Here is a 25119-nt window from a genome sequence, read left to right on the forward strand (position 1 = left end):
TCTATTTACTTCTTTCCATTGTTAGTGTTTTATTGAGGTTGTGTCGGCTTTATCAAGCTAATCTCTGCTGCAAATGGAGGTCAGCAGAGCCAAAGCACTGGCAAAAAGCCTGTCTCCATTATATTCTTCTTGGTACAAATTTACTTGAAAATCCTCTCTCTAATATAAACTCTTTCTTCACCATTCTTCGATTATAATATTTCCACCTGCACAAATCCTGACAGCTTGATATTTAAAAGCTATATAAACTCTCCTAATCTAATTTTATATTCTTTTTTTATAAAGAGGTACTGTACCTCATTTAAAGTAACAGTGAATGTGTTCATCGAAAGGTTTAAAATCAGGCAATCTTGGCCATCAATAAAAGCTTGAATTTCGGGTAATTTAAATCGTAACGTAAAAACATGCACGGCTACTCTTAATGACAATGACAGCGAGCCATTAATTTGTGTTCTTCTGGTGTCAAGGGTGAGGTAAGTAATCCTGTCATGCCCTTGCTGGAATACAATTTGGCAAAACAGGATATTGTAGAAGCTTTATAAATCTTATATCTCTATTTCTCCTTGTACTGGTCTAGGGAATAATGAAAAAGTGCGACACATAATTTTACCTACCAAATGGGGTATGCTCTCTCTCTTGAATACCCACACGCAACTTCCATTAACATTAGTATAAAATATACATGCGCACCAAGAGGAAGGATAGCCTACCAGATATCCAGAGGTCTAGAATATAAGCAGAACTCTATTCCCTTTAGTAGTTACCGATCCATCCCAGGGCACAGGGACATATTTTTTTCAGTTTGAGTTAAGCACTGAACCTAAAACATTTGCATAAAAATAACTACAGCTAAACTGCAAAAGAATAAACTGTACATCAGAGACAGTCTTAAATCTTCTTTTTTGTTGAAGACGTTAAGTTTACGTAGTTCTAGTCACGGTTTAAAACCAAAGAAACCCAATAAAAACAAACAAACAAACAAAAACCCTCAAAGATGGTTTTTGTAGGACTCTCTGCAGGAAGTTTCTAAATATGTTATTGGATAGGTGATTGAAATCTGACAAAACCCACAACGTTTTATAATAATGTCCTGCAGCAAAAGTATGGCACCAATAACTAAACAATACTTTATCACCTTTGCCATTCTCAACAGCTCCCATTAATACCGAGATCATAGTGTTAGGCCTTCTATTCCCCAGCTGACCATGTTAGTGACAGCCAGGGCTTAGGCAATGACATTGAAAAATATTTGCCGTGACACAGCCACAAATCACTGCGAGACAAGTTTAAAACTCAATATTCACTAAACTTGCATCTGTTCTTTTCTTGTTAGAACATCTGCAACACATTTATTATAGGCTGAATTCCTCAAAGAGCCAAAACATTGATGGAAAGTGATAAAAATTATTGGTAGATAAAACTAGATGCACAGAGGGGGCCTTTGTCAAGTCATTTATTCATATGAGGTTATTGTCCGAGATGCAATCACCTAGGACACCTGATGAAGAGATGTTTTCCCAAGATTAGTGTTCATTTACGAAAAATGCACCCAGTGAATGAACACGAGTATCTGTAAGTCAAATTTTCTTAGTGGTCTCATCATACCTGTACTGATTTTTATTTTCGTCTCACTCAGGGAACCTAAGCAGACGTTTGACTACTTAGTAATGGCTCAGGACATTAGCTCTTCCACTTGGTTCAGATCCTCTCTAAATGAGCTGTGTCTGTAGCTTCCTGTTTTCTGGTCATGGTGGTTGGCAGATGTCCTAGATGATACATGTCCATTCCTATATTTTATCTTGAAATCTCACGCCTCTTTCTGAGAGCACAGACACTATTTTTCCTGTTTTTCTCACAGAGCTGTGTTAACAAATCACTTAAGGATGACACAGAAACTTCTGAAGGCTAGCGGTAAACTTCTGCACATCTCCTACTCTGGCCCCTTCAGGAGAAGAGACCACATAGGCTGGGTGACAAAGTCACTACATTAGTTGTCTGTTTCTACCCTGTCCTTGGACTCGCGCAACAAGAGATGGTCATACCAGCGCATTCCCAGAGCTTCTACACCAGGCCTCTCCACTTGCCTTGTTAGAAGATCCACTTATAGGCTAATCCCAATGGGTCAAATGCCTTGTAGGACACGTGGAAGGAGAGGGCTATGTAAGAGGGGAAACGGAGAGAGATCTATCACGTTTGTAAGGATTTGATGGTGGCAGTAGGACTGAAGCTTGCAAAATCATGAAGGCAATGGGTAGGGTGAGTGTACAATGGACAGTTAACAAATCTCGCGGCAACAGAAGGGGGAATTCTTTGAAACTAGTAGATCTGTTTAAATAGAATACAAGACAGCCTATAGTGGGTAGTGACCTTCTGGAATTCCTCTCTGTAGGAGATTGTGGAGAAAGAGAGCAGCAGCAGGATCAGAAAGGCATTAGGCAAACTCATGGACGACAAACTCATGCGTAAACACTAATGAAAGTTGGTAGTGGCGTACCTTGTGACATCCCTAATCCAGTGGGTGTAAAAGCGGGATAAATAGGAGGGCAGTGGACTGCAGATAGTGGCCCAACCTCCACACCCTTCCCTGAGGAGCATCTCCTATTGCTGCTGTCTGATTAGTGGGCAAAGTGGACCACTGGTCTGATGCAGCAAGGAGTCTCCAAGGTTGGTAAGAGGACAAAGTTGTTTCTAAGGCATGCTGAACTCTGTATTAAAATTCTGTAATTAGTTTTCTTCCGACCCAGACCCTACTAGAGTAGATGGTTTTCCTGACTGGGAATATTTTCAGAAAGGGCAACTTTTTGGAGTGCATTGAAGAGGCTGCTCAAGAAGGGGAATGATTAATTCTTAATACCAAGTTTTGCAGCATATTGAATGACACATTCTTACATTATATATTGATATATAACACACTGGTCCTATGCCATGCTGACTAGCAATTCATTTCCAACAAGGCATAGTTTATAGATAATGCAATAGGTAAGGGACAGAGCCATAAAACTCTGGCTCTTTCAGTTGTACCAAAATCTTTTGGAACTTCATTTTGGTTTGAATGATGACTGTCTTGGATGTTGATATTAAGCAGAAGCAGCAATAAATGTGTGCAACGCCAATCCTCTCCCTGCTTCCCTGAGGCAAGAGGCACAGCCCGACAGACTTAAATTTAGATGAACCACAGAAAGTCAGACACTTGTCTGAGGAGTAATCAAACTTCTTTGTTCAGAACTTTCTTACTGTTGAGTGTGCCTTACTTTTCTTTAAATTTCTTTTGTTTAAATTTAAATTTATAACGAGTGTATTAGCGGTTTTTGCATTTACCAATCCTCATAAGGCCTCATAACTGAAGTGAAGTTTAAAAATCCAAGGGTTGCTGTTTCCATGCTGTATACCCGAATCTGCACAGCTGCTTCAAAAACACACTTTCAGAGAACACCTAAATTTTTTACATCATCTTCCTCGTTTTCCCAGTATTTGGTCTTTTCTCCTTATGATCTGTCTTTTTCAAAACCTGGATTGTTGGGACAGGCTGGATACGTGTATTACTCTCTTACTCTGTTTGCACGATGCCTTTTCATTTGTGCAGTGCTGAGCTTCTCGCGATCTCTGTAATTCTTCCACATAATTCTTCCAGTCACAGTTTGGAACCAAGGAAAACCAAACGATGCAGTAGAACAACGAAATATAATGTAATAAAGAATGAAATATTTGTAAATGTATTTGAAGCATTTCTAAATGCCAGTGGCAATTCCATGTTTGCTCGTATTTTAGTTTGTCTATTCAGGCATCTCAGCTGTTTCCTCACTGTTGCTCCCTGAGTGAGGTGTCCTGTTATGGAGTGATGCCGAAGACAGCATTCCCTCCGGTGAAACTCCTTTGACTGCAGCGGTAAAGTCCACACTGCTGGAGAGTATTAGGTAGAGCAGCTCTTCATTTGGTTTTCTGCCCTTTGAGCTCTTTTGTCAAGATGGGCAGCCCAAAAAGTGGAAAGGGAAGGGGACATCTAGATGTTCTGTTAGAAGCAATGTTTGTATGAAGCCTTGGCTGAAAAGCAAAGCTGCTGCCTCTTCTGTTTTAGCTCACTCCCCACGTTGGGTGCTCTGCCAAACACGGCCCCAGCCCCAGTGGTCGGGGTGCCAAGGAGAAGAGGGGTTCTGCGTTAATTACTCTCCCCCATCATACCACCCTCAGACCATCACAGAGAAGTTCGGGGCAGTTTACAGATTCATGCAGCAAGAGGCTGCATGTCAAAGAAGGGGTTTTATTTCCTTTTTGTGCCAAAACAATACCAAGTAAGTCCCATACAGTAGTTCAATACATACATGTGTACTTATAAAGTTATTTCCATGCTCCTTAGTCCCTTTGCTAAGGTCAAACACAGCATTATTTTCAAACTTGCAACTATATCTTGCCTTGCCAGTGGCGTGACCCAGAGATCTAATTGGCATTTCCGCCAATTTTGCAGATGTCTCCAGCCCTTCAAAACCTTCATGAAATTTCTAAAGGAAATACCTGAAAAGCACAGCCTTCTATGAAGTAGCCCAAATATTTTGTTGCCTATTTTGAGGAACAAATCTGCAGTTTTTCTCGGTTAGGTAATAAAGCATTTTGTTCCTTCGCCTTTCATCTAAAATCAAGACAAAAGATACATTTTTAGAGATGATATGAAATGAAATTGAAATGAGTGAATACTTGGGAGAAAAGAAACCTTTAGTGCTAGAAATGCTTTGTTACGACTGAATAAACTAAATATGCTTAATATGAAAGGTAATGATGCGACTGATTGAATAGTTTGACATTACTGCACATGAAATATCATTAACAGGTTCACGATGGTTTTGTATCAATACCACATCTCAGAATAAAATAAATGGAAATATGGGACTACAATGATTTGTCACCGGAGCCTTTCAGTGTCATTTAAGAAAATATTTTCAGTGAAAGACTAGTCAGCATGAGCTGGAGCAGCAGAAGAAATTACAGCCTTGTGTAAATTTGAGAATGAGCCCCGTTAAACAATTTAGGATAGCTGCCACGCATCTGTACCCGTGAGAGGACATGTGCCTGTCAGCCCTGCTGTCTTTGACTTCACTGGGCATCACCAGTTCGTACTGCTGCCGGTTCTCAGGATGCGAGTTCTCAGCCTAATTCCTAATTCCTAATTTTCGGGGTGGACATAGGAGTGAAATATTGCACCTCAAACTCTTTCAAAACTGAGACACGTAGATCGTGTTAGCACCTTATGGACAGTGACTATGAGAATTCGCCTACGTGATGACGATCCCCTGGGTTTTGGCATAGTTGTGGTTCTCCCTTTCACCTTACAGAGACATCAGAGGCAGAACTTCTGCATCCACCCAGGGGACACAGGTGCTCGTAGCCACCTCCGTCAGCATAGGCCATTGCCTTGCATAAAAGCGTACAATACTGAAGGTAAGGAAGCTGTAAATCAGGACAGTAAATCTGACCTGGCGTTTCGTGGCTACTATACGAGTTGCAGTTGCTGTGCAACCCTTCTGCTGCTCTCCCATTGCTGACAATAAGAAAGGTCATAACAACTCTTCCTGTACATTACAATGTACAGCCTCAAGATGCTAATCACTATTTCTGTCCGCTTCCTATTCGGAAATTTCCTTCTGACAGCTCTGTGTCAGATGGTGAGTACTTAACGTGCCCTATATCCACCTTCCAGGTTCTCATTACACCTTGTGAGTGCCCACCTCACCCTTCACAGGAATTTGCTCTCAAAGTTGAACCAAAGACAGGAACAAGCTTTAAAATATTATAAGCCGTTTAATTCAATCCCCTCCATCCTCTGTTTAAGACTAGCTAGCCAGGCATAGATGTTGCCTACCATGGCTCCACCAAATATCACAATTTTCTTACCATCTTCAAAGTTACACTATTAATAAATGACTACTCGAACACAAAGTTTTTCCCGTTGAGGAAATGGACGATAAAATCTGAGGCTGACAAGAAGATAGAGAGTATGACAATAACTCTCCAGGTTTCTTATGTTTTAATTTGGGAAGTGAATTTGATTGGATCTCAGTATAACTGAAGTATATTTTCATTTACCCATACACTTTTGAAGTGGCAGCCATTGGGAGCATCAGAGTACTGGATTTCACTTGCTCTTTTCCGAAATCAAACGCAAAAATAAAATAAATTAAAAAAGCAAATACAATAATACACAAATAAACTGAAATAAATGAACTATTGAGCAATGTAAGCCCGGTTTTACAAGCATTGGGAAGAAGTACACTCTAATTTTCTGCGTTTTTATAAAATTTCAATATTCGCATTTTTCTGATATTTGCAAGGATGAAAAAGAACAAGACTTAGGACCAACATCTTAAAAACCCAACGCCCTACACGTTCTTACATTCTTATGCAAGTCTCCAAATGGAAGGGTACATTTTTTCACATTTTAGAGTAATATCACAGATTTACATGAAAATAAAAGGGGGTAGAGAAAGTGATAGACAAGCTATTGATGTTCGTAATACTGTATTTAATACAGCTACATATTGTCGAGTATATTTGACAGCCAAAGCTTCTCTTTGGAGGGACGTGGCATAACATTGAGTGTAATGTTAGTGTCAAGGCACAATATATTGATGAAAACATCAAGATTTGGAGAGACAAAAACAACATCAAATTTTATAATTAGTTTCAACCCCCCTACCCAAATGACAGATTTTTAAAAAAATGTTTCATTCTCATGGTTTCCAAACCAAAGTTTTTCATTTCGAAATGGTGACAATTTAAAATAAAAATTTAAATTGATTCCCTGCCCGTTATTTATTTTTTCGTTGTTCATCGTACTGAAAACTTGGAGACCAAAGACTTTCTGTTTTCTTCTTCCAAAGCAAAATATACTATTTTTTCCCAGCTATTTTCATGCGTATGTTCTTTTTAGGCGATTTAAAGATACTTCTTTTTGCTAAATCATGAGAAGTTGGAATTTTTGCTTATTTAAAAATCAGAAGCCCTAGTGCCATTCCACTGGGGAAAGCAAAAATGTAACAAGTTGTCACACGTGCGCAGGATTAATGTGGAAAAGTTGTTAACTCTGTGTGTATTTTTTATTATCGTGTCCTTCTTTTCTTCGATTTCTTTGACAATCCTTAAAACTTTATAAGCTGCATTTATGTTAAGCTGTTCCTGATATGCTCCAATAAGTGTGCTTTAGACACATTGTTAACATAAGGCCAAATCTGTAATACAGCATGGACAATTAAGTGCACAATTTTTGTATAAATGCAAAATCCCTCACTGTGAATTATTTAATTAATGCTCTACAGTTCATTTAATAGCGCTCTTTCAAAGGCCATTTCACTCACAGAAAACTAATTTCATTCTTCGGGTTGATTTAATTAGATTGTATGATATATGGTATTGCTAATTCAGTGGCTCTCGTTGCAGTGTCTAGCCCGTTGCTCCTATTGTCGGCAATCTGTCAGCCCCATTTTTAACAGTATTGAAAAATTCAAGCTTTATTATTGCTCGCTCACTCTTTCTCTCCCATCAGGAGGAAAGTAATGAGCTTTTCTTCTTATGAGAGCAAGCAGAGAGTGTGGTGCCCTTAGCGCTTCAGGCACCGAGCAGTATTAACAGCCTGATTCATGAGTTAAGTTTCTAACTGCCCGTGGCTATTAGCACTCAGTCCTTTGGCTGTCATTTAGTTAAAAAGACTCTTCGGTTAATTCACTCTTTTAATGAGACTGTGCTATTCAACTAATGTATTTTACTGTATGAAAGGTCACACCAGGAAGCAAAACAGATTGGAGGGAATGTAGCGGGAAGCCTGGCTGTCAAGAAACAGTTCAAGCCTCGCAGGCATTTCGCCATCGCGGCGCCCGTAATAGGCTATGGAACTGATGGGCCAGCGCTCACCTCAACAGTTGAGCACCATAAATCACGGCTAAATAGAAAGCAGATTAATCAGAGCCACAGACAAAAAGAGCACGTGTTTCATTACCCATATAATCACTAACATGATTGCCAGACAAGCCGGGGGAACTGTACACGGGGCTGACAAAACGCAGCGCGGCGGCGGCGGCGGCGAGCGGGGGAACTCGGCTCCGCGGAGCTGCGGCCACTAAATCTTTTCATTAAGTAGCTGCTCTGCCAGACCCTCTCGTCGGAGGGCCGCTCGCTCGGAGGGTGGCGCGGGGGGAACGGGCGTAAAACAGGACTATAAAGGGTTGCGTTTGAGTGAGAAGGGTCAGAGGCGGCGGCGGCAAGGCTTTTCCTCCCCATAGCTCGCTTTCCGCATCATCCCCTGCGTCACCGCGGCTGGGAGAAACACGTGGGATGACGGGATGACCCACTCCTCTTCCTCCCATCTTCATATACACCCGCAGCGAGCCAGAGCCAGCCCTCTCCCCACTGTTTTCTGCTCCGATGTGCTGTCCCCTTAGCCGCGCGACACATGCCAAGTCTTGTGATGTGAAAGGAACGTCTCGTTTTAATTTATTCTGTGCTTCTCCAACGTCATTTCCTTCGTGCACCCCCCTCCCTTCCTCGCTCACGCTCTTTGCGTCATCGGGAATTGTGTGGAACACACGTGTCCGCATCCCACAGCTTCTCCCCGCTCAGCTTCAGAAGAAAAGTGTGGTTGAAAATCCGCTTTATTTCAGCCCCTCTGCTTGGGGCGCCCGGTTGAAAATGTTTTCCCGAGTATTGCTCGTTAATTTACCAAAGGAGAAAATGAGAAGAACCTCTGCTTTTAATAACTTTGCATCTGTCTACCAAGGTGTTAAACATCTGAATTATTGTGAGGGTATGTGTGTGTTTTGCTCATTTTTAATTGGCGTCACTGGGGGAAAAACTCCAGCACTTTAGGGGCAAAAGTATATTATTTTTTAGAAATTGTAATTCCCTCAAACTACGGTAAACAAATCATTCTGATTTAAATTTCCCGAGCAACTTCCAAACAGGGAAACCGTATGTTTAATTACTAAACATCTGTTGCAAAGAATACCCCTAGCTTTTGCAGCACTAATATCACTGTATGAATTTTAAAATCTGTCAGCAAGGGATCACGAAAGCTTTGGGAGCAAAGAGCTGCTCACTTTAACCCCTGAACCAGATAATCTAACAGTAATCCATTCAAAACTAATCAAACATTTACAGAAACGCACCAGCACTGAGGAAAACAATTCATCATCTTCATATGCTCATTACGCTTCCAACATCTCAATCTACCTATGTAAATGAGACCGGGGATCTGACATCAGGTCCATGTACAGAAATTATAAACAAATATTCATCCATTATGCTGCTGAAATTTAACAGCTGGAGCACTAACAGTAGCTGAACTCCAAGCCCCGAGTATCAATTATTTATGAACCTAAAACTGACAAGACTGTCTAGGTGAATTAGCTGCATATGTCAAGCTTTGTTATAAATCCCAGCCTACTGTAAAACTCATTTTCATAGAATGTATGTACAAGGCTGACAATATATCAACAGTACGGCATTAATAATTTAGAAGAATGGTACCATAAGGGAGCACCTAGAAACTCTGCTCTGCAATATAGTTGATATTACAAATAAAAAAGTCAAATAAAATGAATTTCCCATAAACAGAGAATCAAATAAAGCATTTCTCTATGATTTTATATTCAATTTTCAAAAAACTTACCAGTTGATACTTGCATTTTTAGGAACCGTAAGTGCCACCTGAAGTTGTTTAATTTTTTTTTTCCTTTGCTAAAAATGCCTTTGAATTTTTAGGCCCATTGCCGTACAGTGCGTTGCATTTGTTTTATTTTTACGGACTGAGAACTGAAAGTGGGGTGAGGGTAAGAGGCAGAAGGAAAGCATTGTTTGCAGCAAGTACTACTGCACGCTGTGGTTCAAGACCCTGAAATAAAGTATAAGACTACCTGCAAATAAATACAGGTAGTAAATAAATTATAGGCCAAAATCTACCCTTTGATATACGCATGTGGCAACACAAATGGAGGTAAAGGCTGTTCTGCTCTGAGGGTAGTGTTTGGTTTCATGTCTTAACCATTGATCCCATTACAGACGTCATGAAATTTCTTTGAGAAGTCAACACAAAAGCTGTTGGACACCCTACATATGACCACCTACATTTTTGTAAGCCAAATGAAAGGACAAGGTCTAAACGGGAACATTACTAAACTTAAGGAAAATTCTGATCTGAATGTCTGTAGTGAGATCTGAAGAAAGGACACATCAAAACTTTACTCGGTATCTGAGAAATTAAAGACAGGTCTGAATTTTGCTCTTCTCTCCCACCTCCAGCAAAGAGCAGACATCCGCTGCTTTGATGGAGAAATGTAGACAATTACTCAAAACCTGAATTTTGTTCAGAAGCTCCTGGTTTATTCCTGCATATAGTTTAACCTATGCCCATGAAGGCATGGCTGGTTGCAGCAGCTTTTTGCTATTCAGAAAGGTTGTCCACAAAAAAACGAATACACACTCATATGAGAATCCGTGACTATCAAATAAACAAGATTTTATCTCATGTACAGAAGTAGCCCAGGTTTTGATCAACTGTGAACATCAGCTGTCCTTTTCTCCACAACACAACTTTCAGATTATTAAGAAAAATGGAAGGGGGAGAGAAAGGAGTGGGGGGAAGAGAGGGAGACTCAGTCCCTGTCTTGAGCACAGAGAGGCACCAAAGCTGAGGGATGGTTAAAGGGAATCTGTAACTTTAAGCTCATGAGGATGCCATTGACTTCATGAAGATTGCTCCCACGCTTAAAGTTACCATCTGTTTTGGGTACTTGTTAACTGGGATTCATACCAAGAACATACCAAGAATCCATGAGGACGTCTTTTAAGGCAGTAAAAAAAATCACTAGAACCTCAAAACTGAGGAGCACGGTGCTTTTGAAAACATTTTATCAGTATAAAAGGTAAAAATAAATCTGCATTTGGAAAGAATCAATAATGGTTCAAGAGGGGTCGACAAGAAAGCTAACAGAGCATTTTTTAGTCAGGAGAAAGAGAACTCAGAGAAGGAAAAACATCCTTAGTGATGCACTTATATATCACAGCAGAAAAAGCCCGTTGATTTTATGAGTGAAGTGTGGAAAATGCCACAAGGCCATCTCCTCATCTGCAGGATACCGCCGCTTCTGACTCAGGAAATACTCGTAAGAGACTGGGAAAATTTAATAAACATTCTGCATTAGATAAAGAAAAAAAAATAGAGATAAACATGTGCCTGGTTAATACCTGATGCCTGATACATCAGAGATTTATGAAAGAAGAGTTCATTCAGGTGGTGGGATCGGGGAGGACCCAAGGGTCATCCCGTGTATCCTTCTGTAGTACGGAAGGAGGGTTTCTGTAGTGATTCTTCTGTAATTCTTCAGACTATTAGGGCTTTGCATTTCCCATTGCTTTAGTATTACCTGCACGGGTTGCTTGCTTTATGTTTTTCAAAGTGGAGTCTAATAATAATAATAATTCACTGAGGGTGAAATTCACTCCTGGGCAGAAAGCCCAAGACAAGGCCTTTGCATCACTCAAGTCATGCCAAAGTGCTTAAAATACGGTTTCATTTGGATTTAAATGGTGCAGAGATCTTACACTGGCTCCCTAGATATGAATGAACTTCACCTTGAATGCCCCTCAATGCCGCGGTGCTGCCGTAGGCACAGGAAAAGGTCTTTTCTGTCGAAATCCCTAAGAATTTTCCCCACAGACTTCAAATGCAGAAGGAAGATCTCGCCAATGAACAAGGCGTTATAGGCAATCCACAGAAGAATTATCCAAGTTTAATTTTTGGACTTAATTAACTGACTTGGTGTCTGATGACATCTCTCACTCTACAGGTGGCTCTTCTTGCTAATTGATGCTTTTATTAATAATTCCAGTGTCTTGTCCACGCCCGTGCAATATTTCCCATTAGCTCTTTCTGTTAATATTCTAAATCCTTCTTGAATGCTTTCTTTTTTCTGAAAGCCATGACTTTCCAACGTCGCATTGCAGCAGAGGTGTAAGCTGGCGCTCCTGTTCTTGTTGCTACACATCTCACCCCGGCACGGGTAGTGTTCCCCCGATGCCCTGGCAGCGCTCGCCGTCCTCACCACCTGCCACCAGCACTGCTGATGGCTGTGCTCAGGGAACAGTGCCCAGCAGGATCCCTTTGGCATCTCCCTGCCTTCCACTGGTTACTGGGAGCTGTGCCCTTTCCTCTCTAGCAGAGAAAAAAAGGTGGATTCACGTTTCCTTTTCTACCTCCATCAAGGACTGGGCCTATTCAGTGTCACTATTCTGACTTGAAATTACCTAACAACTATTCCAGTCATTTACTATGAAACGTTACAGCAATTAGGTAAGTCTGCTCGCCTGGTTAAGAAAATATTCGGCAAAACCCATACCTGGCTCCTCAAAGCATTAGCTTGCCCTCTCCCAACACCACCCCACCCAAAGCCAAACCAGAAGCCAGTTCGTGAGCCAGAGGGGCGAGCAAACTCACCTGGCAGCTTGGGGCAGGTGAGTCTTCAAAGTCAGTCTTCAAAGCATCATGAAATAAAATTCTTAATTTTCTATTGCACAATGATCTCTATTTACTGAAAAAGACCCGTATCAACTCATATTTTAAAATTATTTAGGTCGAGTTAGAATAGAATGGTACACGAACATCCAGACTCCAAATATAACTCCTTCGGGTTTTTGCAAGTGAGGGTTAAGCTTAAAAGATACAGGTCAGCAACAAACAAAGAGTGATTTGAGTACTTGTGTGAGTTTGAGCTAACATTTCATGAGAGACAGGTTTTATGAGGGCTACACGGTGCATTTCCAAGGCATCAGCTCAACAGTTGTATGTTTTCCTTTAATTTCTGAGAGGGCTTTTCAACATAATAGTTCTGTGATTTCTCGAAAATTTTAGTTAGAACTGAGCCTAGAGCTGAGAGTCTCATAACCGTAACTCAGAAACTGGATTTGGAGCTGGAAAATAATTCAAAATGAAAAAAATGATTTTTTTTGAATTGGCTATACTTGGTGATAACTCTTGACTTATTCTTCTGTGCCGCTGCAATAAGCTATGATTCTGGGGACCTGCTTTTGTGACTAAAAGGATAACTCTCTTGTTGGGAAGAAAATTGCCTCTCTGACATAAATCTTTGGAATAGGAGTTTACGGAGAAGTGGAAAATATGAAAAAAAAAAAAATCAAATATCCCAAGCCAAACAAGCACTAATTTATGAACATACTGCTTTAATTTAGCGATTGCTGAGTGGAGCAGTCATCTGGTGTGCCCAGAAAAGCAGTGTTAGCCTTTGGCTAGGGCCTTGGCAAGGACAACAGGAGACTTGAAGGTCATACAAAATGTAGTCAGGGAACCAATGAGACCATCTGGGCCACTGAATCCCACCCTTGACTATTGCAGGCACTTGGCATCGTGTCTTCAAATCACAATAAGTTTCGCTGCATGGATAATTAAGTTGCTTTCCTTTTTCTTTCACTGCTCTCTCTCTCATCTGTCTTTGTACAGGGTCTATATCACATTGATGCAATAGTCATAGACAGTCACTGTTGTTACTCGTAATACTATTTGGATAGTTTCTAGCTGTAAAATTTCACTTGTAGCAAATCTGGTTAATGAATATTTTAATTTTTCATTGGCAAGTGAATGGTCATGCTGGCTACCATCTATGTGCAACTGGTTGCTATCTTGTCTCAGTCACTCTCTGCTGAGACTGTGGCGTTATTGCTTTGTGCATGGGTGGTAGCAATAATGAGCTTTAAAAGGAGCATAAGAGAAGATGAGCAAAGATTTGCATTGCATCAGCCATGAAGATCGCATACTTTCTTGACTGCCGTTTTGGTGTTTAGTTAGACTTTGCAACTGATAACCCCCAAATTTTTTGCCAGCAGAAACAGCCCCTATTAGCACCTCTTCACACTATGAGTAGAGCTAAGAATTAAGTAGAAAAGCCTAAAATCCCAGAGTTTTTCTGTTCCTCTTCGAACTGTTGTCCGTATTTAAGGAAGCCTACATAAATGCCTGTGAATTTAAGTCATCTAATTATAAGACTCAAGATCCTCTAAATGTCAGATGTAGACGGGAGTGCTGTATAACATAGTTTAATGTGACACCCACTCACAGTCAGGTAAATTACAATACCCAGAAAGTATAGAAGAGGACGCTGGCAGGAGACGTGTTCTAGACCTCGATTTATAATGACACCTAACCTAAGTACCTGCCCATCAACAGCAAAGATCCCCAGAAGAATGCTGATTCTCATCAGCCCGAAAAACAGAGCAGCACCATTAATTATCATTTTTACATAACACAAGGGGAGTGTGGAGCAGAGGGGGAAGAGATTCTCCATTTTCGTCTCCTGAGGCACAGAAGTAGTAACAACAGGTAACTCAGCCAGATAACTTTTCTCCAAAGTTTAACTGGTGTGACCGACGTCCCAAAAGCACTTTCGTTTCTGACCTACTAAAATGTGCTCGCTGCAGTGAGTCTCACCCTACCTGGCTGCTACTGTGTCCAAAATGCCTCAGGGTGTGTTTCGCTTTCAATAAAGCACATTAGACTTACTTGTCTAAGAAACAGAGTCTTGGCAATGCCGTTGATTGTGCATGGCCCGCGCGCACCCAGTACACGGACAATTAAATTTACAAACCATTTCAAAATTACATACAGCCAGCAACAAAATCGAGGTTTGCAATGTTTGGATGGCTGAACGTGATGCCTGGTAAATCTCTCCTTTCTGTTTTCTTTCCAGCTCATTCAGAGGGTGCAACGCGTATGCCACATACCTTCACTTATAATGTTTTATGTGCCTTAAAACTGAAAGGTCCTTGTAGTTCTAACGATGCTGATTTTTTTTTTAATGATGCCATTGCAGATGATGCTTAAAATAAGGAAAGCTTCTGCATTACTCCCACTGCTGATGAGTGGCCGCCTTTCTTAGTAAGTAAAACAAACAGAGAAATATCAGACTGGTGCAAGTAAAAGAAATTAAATTCAATTTTAAAACAAACAAACAAACAAAAACCCTAAACCAACAGAGAATGAGGAACAGCTTTTTGGCTGAGACTGCTAAATAGAGCCATGAACTTTAAAGATACCTAGGATCTACTGACTTCTGTAAGTCTTTTGCCCTGCCTCACCTTTTAATAACAAGTGGACAGAGAAAAGAGAAAAGTTAAGAGTGTGTTGAGAGCTGTTCTTTCATTTCAATGTAGTTTTTAGGTCTGACATGAGCTGTTGCCCTCAATGTGTATGAATCCTTGTGCTGGCCTCGGTCTTGCACTACGGTAACTTCTGAGTACCATGTGTTGATTCGATTATTGGAAAGCTTTTCTGCAAGTGGTTTTACTTCAGTGAAAATCTATCTTGGGAAGCAAGTGAGGAAGGAAATGGACTGGTAAATACTTTTTGAGGATGGTGTCACAAGTATAGGTTTTGATGATTTTACTTCTACAACAGTGATTTAATCTAGAACAGGAAAAAATCTGTGGCTACAGAGAGTGACCCTTCCCCACTGCAGCCAGGTTGTGCAAATATCCCCCTACCTGATGCTGCGTGGCTCCGCGTTCCTGCAGGCTGCAGCACAGCATTTAATGGCAGGGGAACAGACTGAGTCAGTACACTGGAATTTGACAGTGGTATTTCCAAATGAAAAGGTTGCAGGATGAGGAATTAAGAAATAGTCTTCTGGAAGAAGGCTTTGTGTGTTTGTCTGCCTAAATATGTGTAAAGGCAGTATATTCTCTAATGATGTAATGTAAGGGAGGCAGCAAGAAAACATTTTAACGGTGGGTAATGCCTATTAATGTGGCTAAAAGCAAGAAATCGGATTCATAAAGCAGATATTGTCTGCACAAAGAACTGAGGAGATCCTTTGCTGGTATTTTTTCAGTTATTGAACTATCAGGTGTGACTGTATAACACAAAATATGGAAGCCCGACAAATGTCATACTAAGTACTTTTCAAAGATGTAATTGATCATCAAATTCCAATAACAGTTTATGTACTTTAGTTGATATTGAGATTAATATACAGCTTGCTGCTGCAAGAACCTCTTCAGTTTCTGACCTTGGCTGGTAGTAAAATCCAATCGATATTTAGACCAAGCAAGCCTTCCAGAGAGGATGCATTGAACACATTAGTTTTCTTAAAAAAATACTGTCATCAGCTAGAAAATCTAATCCACTGTGAGGAATATGATGGAACAGAATTGAGCAACAACCTAAAAGAACATTAATATTCACCTGAATAAAAACAGGGGTTACTTCAGCTCTGGTTTCACTCTCCTGGCTTCATGAGTTTCTTCTGCTACTTCCATCCCATGGAGAACGTAGTTAGTTCCTGCACGAAGACTGGAGTTTACTTTGAAAACCTGATTAGAGGACAACGAATCAGCAACATACAACTGATATGTCCGATCAGGACTAACCAGTACATCTTAAATTTCAAGTTGCCGGGTACATACTACATGCAAACATTTCATCGGCCAGTAATTATTCTTGGGAGTTCTCTGAGTGAAAAATAACAGGTTCACAAATGTTTTATGTTTCTTACCCAAATTTCTCAATAACAAGTTCGCTGACACTGTAACATAAATAGAATCAAGTAATACCTAGTACTTGACTGGAATAGTATTTTCATCATACAGGCTTGTTTTCCTTCTATAGATATGTATCAGTTATATCTATATAAGAATATAAAGTACATTGCTAAAAAATATAATGTTTGACTGAGTTTTATTTAGTTAGTCTTCCCAATGTCTTTGGGATCTTAGTTAGAGTTATCTCAAGCACGTACTAGACTGATGGAAGACCTCATTTCCAAAGGGCTTTATTCTAACCTTAGCTTGTGCGGATTTTGTGCCGATTATTATGCGTGGCATACAACGTTATGTCTGCAAAGTACCTGTGATGCCCTTTTGCAAGCACAGAGAAGTGATGGAGCTCATATGGACAAAACCAGTCCTAAGTGATTTCTTCAACAAGACTGATTTTAACCAATGGGATCAAGTAAGCTAAAATAAAAAAAAATAAATTACTTTCTATTTCGTATATATATCTATTATGGTTCATTTGACTGCAGGATTTCCATTAATATAATGATAGATTTATTAAATCTTGTCCAATGTCTTGACAGCAAAATCAGTCTTTGAGAAGCTATTCAGAAGTTTGAAAGCCATTTATAAAACCAGAATAATTTTATCAGATGTAGTCCTCTCCCTATCCTTGCCTTGGCTGTGACACGGTTCCTAAATCCGTTTGCAAGATTCCTTTTTTTGACCAGTAAACCTCTGATACATCTGGGGCTTGGCACTGGGACACATACAACTCAATCACAGCCACCGAGCAAGCCTTCGACGGGCAGGCTAATATCACCCGCCCATCCCAAACAGAGCAGAACCTTACCATAGGCAAGGAATCCTCAAAAGAAGCCCTTTGGGTGTGAAACTGGCTCTTATTGGGTGATGTTCTGCCACAATGGGGGCTGACAACACCTATAGCACCCTGATTGCTCAAGGCTGCCTTGGGGAAGGGGAAGGAGGCTGAGCCATGGGACAGCTTTCAAGACTAACACGTAAAATTATGAACACCATATCTTGGGAACTGCTCGTTCCGCTCTCCTTGCATTGCTTAGCTCAGGTGTGTACGAGAAACACAATGCTTTCATTTCCTCTCTTTTATGGCTCATCAGTGGGTAAGGTTTATTTTTGTAGTCAGCTGCCTTCTGACGCGTGACCAGGACTTCAAGGAGCTGCTCCTACGAAACACGGTGTGCTGCGTTCTCCAGGGGCAAACAGCAAAAGGGGACTTCTCCCTGTCCTCTCCTCCACTGCCCTCACAAACCTGCCCATGGCATCTCTGTGATGGCTAATGGCTAAGGAGGTATCAAGAAAAAGAAGGAAAATGTGAAGGGAGCTCAGGGAAAACTGCAATTTTTCTTCCTTTGTACTCATGAACCTAAAAATAGCTTTGAACAATGACTTCTTTATTTTAATAGCCATTTATTGGATTAACTGTTTTATAAATAATCATCTAATGCATCTGGCCGGGAAATGGGTGAAACACTACCACTCGCATGGCTTTCCTTAATGAAATGCACAATTCCCTTTACTGCTGGCCAGTGAAAGGTCTGACCCATATTCCATACACGCTAGAGTAGAAGTAAATAAAAATAAGCGTAGCAAACGCAGCTGCTAAATCTCCATCTTTTCCCATCCCACTCCCTTCAGTGGAAAGCATCAATTATTTCTAAGTACAAGATGAGTTCGAGAAGAGCAACAGAGGGACAGCGGGTAGAGCAATTCTGTGCGTCGGAGGACACAGGTATTGTGCTCAGCACACATCTGCAAGGCTCGCCCTCTTAAATCAAATGCTGCTCCACTGCAGTCTCTTAATTGTTCCAGGTGTTGTAGTCGGTAAACATTTGCTCAGGGTTTTATGTGTGTACTATACTTGGAAGATTTGTTTTCTATTTAAAATACTTGGTTTTCCTTCTGTGTAAAAGCTTTTGTCACACTGGAAGAAAAATTAACTCTGGTAAACTTACATGGGGTCCTGGGTTGTTTGTTAACCTGTCCTGGTAGAACTGCATTTTTCCATATGATTTGCTTTTGTAATATTCTCACACCAGTGATATCTCCCTGCGAGCAAATAAAACCAAAAAGGAACACAAAGAGTGAAGGGAACCTGCATAGACACCACTGCAGTACTCTGGTTATGAAAAAGAAAGGTAAGTAGTGGATGGCAAATGATAAGAATACATTCAAATTTTAAAATTCTTCATGTGGGTCATTACAGAACCAAGCTTTTTTACATTACAGTACAGAACTGAAATAAAATGGAGTCTAACAGCGAGGACAGTAACAGTAATTCCTCTGCAGAACATGCACAGGATCCTCATCTGTATTCTGGCACAGAGCTTGTGCTAAAATGCACTTTTTAGTTTTATTGTCATTGATTGCGTAACAAATAGAACAGCAGTATCCAATACACTCAGATGGTTAACTATATCTAATGTGTCTGCTATAGTTTACCTGAAATGTTCCATCTTTTTAATCAGTTCACCTCTCCCCTCCAAAAGAAAAGTGAAGAAAACGGGAGAAATTATCAGCTCATTCCCAGAAGCCTCTTTTTTGCACATCCAAAGATCTGAAGGAAATACAAATAAAAAACAAACGGATCCTGTGCAAAACTGGGGGTTAACTAGCGAGGAAAACCCAGAGATCTATTTCTAGTTAACTTGACTCTCATCTCTTCATCCCACATGTATGCACAATGTCATGTCATGGTCTAAACAGGTTCCCTCTTTTCCACCACACGTATAAGAAACAGCCTGATTTTCCTTTAAAAGCCCTTCACAGCTGCTCTTCATCATCCTCCCCGCCACGGTGAGGTACCAGCTCTCCTCCACATTCCCAGGAGACCGGCCTCCCTGTCCATTGGGTTCCATATAGCCCTCCCTTGTGCTTCCTCCAGCGCTCCCCTTGCACCTGGTACAGCACCCTTAAAGGTCTGTAACTCCATCTCGCTGTCCTGGGCAGAGATGACCAGCAAGACCAGCTGACTAGCTCTGTCTCCTTCTTATTGAGCTTTGGTCATGGTTGTTCTTGTGTATTCAGCAAATACTTGCTGTCAGGGGATTTTCTTTTTGGTTTTTTTGCTGACCAATGTTCAGGAACAATGTGGCCCAGGCACCCTAATAATTAATATAGCGATTTATTTCCTGGACTTTGGCCGATGTGTCATTTCAACCTCACGCAGAGCCTCCTGGAAAGCCACTCACCTCCAGAAAGACGTGCTGTCCCAGCACCAAGGGCTGGATCTGCTGGAGCTGACAGCAGTGGAGGCATTGCAGCCTCTGCATCCTTCACGCTGCCCTGCTGCGCGAAGACGCACGAGCATCGCAGTGCGTAACGTACTCTCTGTTCCTCTCCACATAAGCAACACCTCAGGTCCTTGTGCCTGATGCACCATACATTAATGATTAGCCACGGGAGGATGGTTCTTCCATGCTGATTCTTGATGTAACACAGCGCACGCAGCCGTCTGGGACCACCAACACCTAATCAGCTGTAGAGCCTGTGGCAGGGCTGAACAGCCTGATGTTCCTACAGAGTCATAAGTAGTGGCCCACTACAGAAAACCACTGCAGATGAGACACCTGAAACAGCATCGTGTCTGTGTTTCAAGAAAACAGCTGGTCATGTACATCAGAGCGTCTGTACGTGCTTTTAACACCAGTTACACTCCAGCAACCCACCTCTGGGTGCTCCTCAGGGGTTCAGTTGCACAGACCTTGGGGGACCGTTCGACCACATGCAAAAGACGGGGAAGCACAGCCTAGTGTTCTTTTTCACTATTCAAATGAAATCATTTGCAAGCATTTCAAATAGCACTGTGTTTATCAGAGACCGGGGTGGAATTTGGGAATCTTGCAGATATGGGCCTGAGGGAAGCGAAGGAGAGCAGGAGGCTGGTGATGGAGGGGTGGGATGCCCATGTGGCAGGAGCATTTATCACACCCGGGTACCAGCCCCAAGGCACACACACAACCCGGCAGGGACTCACCTTTAAAGCATCTGCCTGGGGGACAGGCATGGAATAAGCCCCTGGAGAAGCAGGGATGTGGGGAGGAAGGACAAATCTCCCTAGACCTTTGGGGTGCCAGCCCTGGCAGAGCTCGTATCCTCTCCCTGCGCAAAGCCGGGCTGATGGCAGCTTTCAACCGAGCCTCCGAGCCCCTTGCAGCCATTTGGGGGTTTATGGCTCCATCTCCCCATCCTCCTCCATCTCGGCAGCCGGTGGGTGATGCCGCCGGCGCGGGAGGCCTCAGGGATGCTCGCTGGGGCTGAGCTACCTGCCTGCCCCTCTGAAGCGGTTTTGCATCAGGCTACCGCTGCCTTGCCTTATGGGGAGTAAAAGTCATAAAACTACCATCAGCTCAATGACTGTAATGACTACTCTGAAGCTTTTTATAGGCGATAAGCTACTGTAAAGGTCTGCTGGTAATTTGTGGATAGGGTACATTACCGTTATCCTTGAGGAATTTCTGCTTCCTTTTTATATGCCTTTTTTCTCTTGAGGGGACTCTGAAATTAACAGGAGACGTTAGTCTGAAGCTCTGCCAGAGCCTCTCGCGGAGCACAGACTGCATTTATTTCTCTTCAGACAGGATCTGGTGCTCCTGAAGAGAGCCGCAGCCTGCTGATTCAGGGCTGGACGTCTCCCTCTACCCCTCCGCGGTTCAGAGGACGGCAAAGGGGCAGTAAAGTGAATTGAAATTCCCTGGAAATGGTACAAAAGGAGGGGACAAGAGATTCTAAATAGCATAAACCAGCAAAAAGCTTTAATGGTCACCTATCATCGCAAACCCCTCTTGAACCAAGCAGGGGAAAAAAAAAACGTGAGAGGTTACTTGATTTGTGCACTGCCCACATCAGCAAAAGGCTTCTGGTGGCGTCTGGGAGAGAGACGGGGTGAAGCGGGTGATTTTTCCATACAAAGCAAGCTGCAGTCCTAGGTTTGGGCCAGTTCTTGCCGTAAAAGTGAGCCCAAATGAAAATTGACGATGATTGAGTAATTTACCCGGTAATGATAAAGCTCAAGTAAGTGTCCTCAGAGGAGTTTTTCTGGGCTGTAGCTGACACGACCGACACACCACTGATTTTTTTTCAGCAAACGCTTCGCACCGCAGGCAGTAGTGCTCCCAACAAAACAATCTTCCAGAGATCATAAAATGTTAAGAAGTTCATTTGTTTAAAGCATTATGAAATAGTTCCCTTGCAGATCCCATTCTTTAATTTCCTGCACTGGGGCTGAGGTGTGGGACACCAATACTGATAGATCAGATTAGCGCCGCTGATGCTCAGATTTTTCCACCGCGCTACTGCAAAACACATCATCACCATTGCAATATGAGCTCTGGATTCTGGACCTGTTGCTCTCAGGGGACTGGAACAAACTAACATAAAGCAAAAATAACATAAGTGATTCCTTCCGATGGGGAAACTAAGCCGCCTGGGTTCCTAATTTGCCTTTTGGGGGAAAAAAAATCGAGGAGAAGACTTTTTCTTCTTTATCTTCTAAATAAATCCATTTTCTCTCTGCAGTGCAAGGCTCCAGACAAATCCGGTAACTGCAGCAAAAAGCTCAGCGTGAATAAAGTGGCTGAAATTAATCACCGACTGGAGACTGAAGGGGGTTTGTAGTTGACAACCACGGTTTAAGGCCCAGCAAAAACAATTTGCATGATTACCAAGCAAAGAACATTTTGGCACATTACTTGATATGTTACACACAGAACGGTGCTATTTAAAACAAACTTTTATTTAGGGTAAAACAAGAAACAGACATGGGGGGAGGGAAGAAAAAGGTCAGGAAGTCAGATATTATCCATAGCACGACGGTACCTTCCAGCTCTGTGACCTGGGGACCGTGTTTTCATTGATGTCGGCTTCGACAGCCCCAAAGCAAACCAAACCTTGCCTTGCACTGATTGCAGTTTGTTCAGTAATTAGCTCTCCTTGATGCTTACGGAGTGTTGAAGGGAAAAAAAAAATGTATATGATGGATTTTAGAAGTTGTCTATATTTGTGGAAAAGGCAAATTTTGGTAAAATTAAGTCTTTGTATTACCTAATACCTATCTGAAAGCGTACATTTCTGAGATTCACCCTATTTCATAGAATCATAGAATGGTTGGAAGGGACCTTAAAGATCATCTCGTTCCAACCCCCTGCCCTGGGCAGGGACACCTCCCACCAGACCAGGTTGCTCCAAGCCCCGTCCAACCTGGCCTTGAACCCCTCCAGGGATGGGGCAGCCACAGCTTCTCTGGGCAACCTGGGCCAGGGGCTCACCACCCTCAGAGCGAAAAATTTCTTCCTAATATCCAATCTATATCTCCCCTCTTTCAGTTTGAGGCCGTTACTCCGTGTCCTATCATTACACTCCCTGATCAAGAGTCCCTCCCCATCCTTCCTGTAGGTCCCCTTTAGGTACTGGAAGGCTGCTATAATGTCTCCTTGGAGCCTTTAATACAATTCTCAGTGTAGCAGCAATTAAAAAAACATGCAGAAAGTTCATTGTGCTATTCTGGTGCTCTGGAGAGCAAAGCTTGAGATGTGTGAATGGTTCCACAAACGGCACAGAGGTCACAACACAGGAGACAACTCAGTGCTATGGTGTGGTGGGTGACAACAGCAGTCTCCAGGGAATGATCCTGCTGCTAAAATTGCACACCATCCTATAGTGAGATCAGAAAAATACGTAGGATTTTCAAATACTGTATCTGAGCGTACGTCTATACAAAACAATGCAGTCGTCTGGGTTGAACTATCTCATCAATTAGGGGGCTTATGAGGCAGATGTGGACAAACTTTTTTAGCAGGACCTGTAGCAACAGGACAAGGGGTAATGGTTTTAAACTAAAAGAGGGTAGATTTAGACTAGATATAAGGAAGACATTTTTCACGCTGTGGGTGGTGAGACACTGGCCCAGGTTGCCCGGAGAGGTGGGAGATGCCCCATCCCTGGAAACATTCAAAGTCAGTTTGGACAGGGCTTTGAGCAACCTGATCTGGTTGAAGATGTCCCTGTTCATTGTAGAGGAAGTTGGACTAGGTGGCCCTTAAAGTTCCCAAAACTTCAACCCAAACTATTCTATGATTCTATGGTCAAGAGAGGTATGACTTCAATTCCTGATTTTCCTTGAGAAGAGAAGGAATTTCATTCCGCTCAGTCTGGTCTTCAACCATCAGGTAGCTGGGATGGCAGAACATACATTGGTAGAGTTTCATGGGTAATTGGGAGAACCAAGAGGGGTTTTTTCATGATATTTCATGCGGAGTTTTCCTTGCCCAGTTTCACCCCATTGCTCCATGTTACCCCTTCCTTGTGTTGTCTCCTGAACAGTGCCCGTTGGAGCTCAACTGCCTCCTTTGCGCCACCGTACTGCCCACCCACAGCACCGGTTATTTCACATCACTGCAAATGCCCCAGAGAGCTCTTCAGAAATGGGAATTTGCTGAGAGACAAATTCCTCAGCTCTTAATGCAGGTTACGGCCTTACCTTGCTGTGTCCCTTAGCCTTTATGGTTGTATGTGAATAACAACAAATGTGAATAACAACCTGCCAAGAGTCAAAGAAAATACAGGACCAGCTTCCTGTTAGGAAGGGTTTCCTTGTAAATGCTATCATTCAGCCATACTGCTGAAAAAAACAGGCACTATCCCTGTTTAAGGCTTGGTTCTTCATTAATCAGATCCTGTCTCTCTCTTTGTACATACACACACACACATGTTTTAGTACGGTGAAAGGCCAAGAAAATGAAAAGCCTGCAAATATGGCAAAATAATGTGATCATTCCTTAAAACATCCAAGGAAAACTAGAAAATCCAAGACTCCCATTCTGTTTGTACAGCACGAAGCTGCGGGGATGCTGCACACCCTCTGTGTCCATCCCACTGAGGCATTAAATCACCCGTGCCCAGGGCAACCCCGTTTCTACACATCGAGCCACCCTTCTACCATTGCATCCCTGGTGCTCCGCGTGCAGGGGCTGTTGGAAAGCTAGATCAGACCTGGGTGTCCGCTGCTTCCTCCTTCCAGTCTTCCTCTGCTGAAAACATCGGTCAGAAACAAAATATTTCACCCTCCGTTTGTATTCATTCTCCATCCGCAGCAGTTTTAATAGCAAAAATACAAAAGGATGCAACTTTGCTCCATTTATATTGTATCTTGCAGTGACTGGCAAACAACGAATCATAGAATCATAGAATGGCTTAGGTTGGAGCCACTGAGCGATGCTCTAAACCCAAAGCATCTTTTTTTCATTTAAATGATATTTGGGTGACTTGTCCTTTACCTACACCTCAACCTTTCAGTGCCGGGTAAGCGATGGGTGAAGTCCCAGCTAAGCGGTACTTTTTACCAGCACAATTGTAAACATGTGAGGAGCGGGGCAAAGAGCCCAAAAGCCCAGGAACGAATCACCAGAACAGTCCTGTCCTCGAATTTTCACGTAAGGAAATAAATATAAGCAAAAAGATAAATATTGCGTTTAAACCCGCGAAGCTTAAATTAAAACAAAAATCAGACTTTTATAGCCCAGGAGGCTTTTTGGGTTCCAGATTAAC

The sequence above is a fragment of the Chroicocephalus ridibundus genome, chromosome 6 (assembly GCF_963924245.1).
Source record: "Chroicocephalus ridibundus chromosome 6, bChrRid1.1, whole genome shotgun sequence".
NCBI lineage: Eukaryota > Metazoa > Chordata > Aves > Charadriiformes > Laridae > Chroicocephalus > Chroicocephalus ridibundus.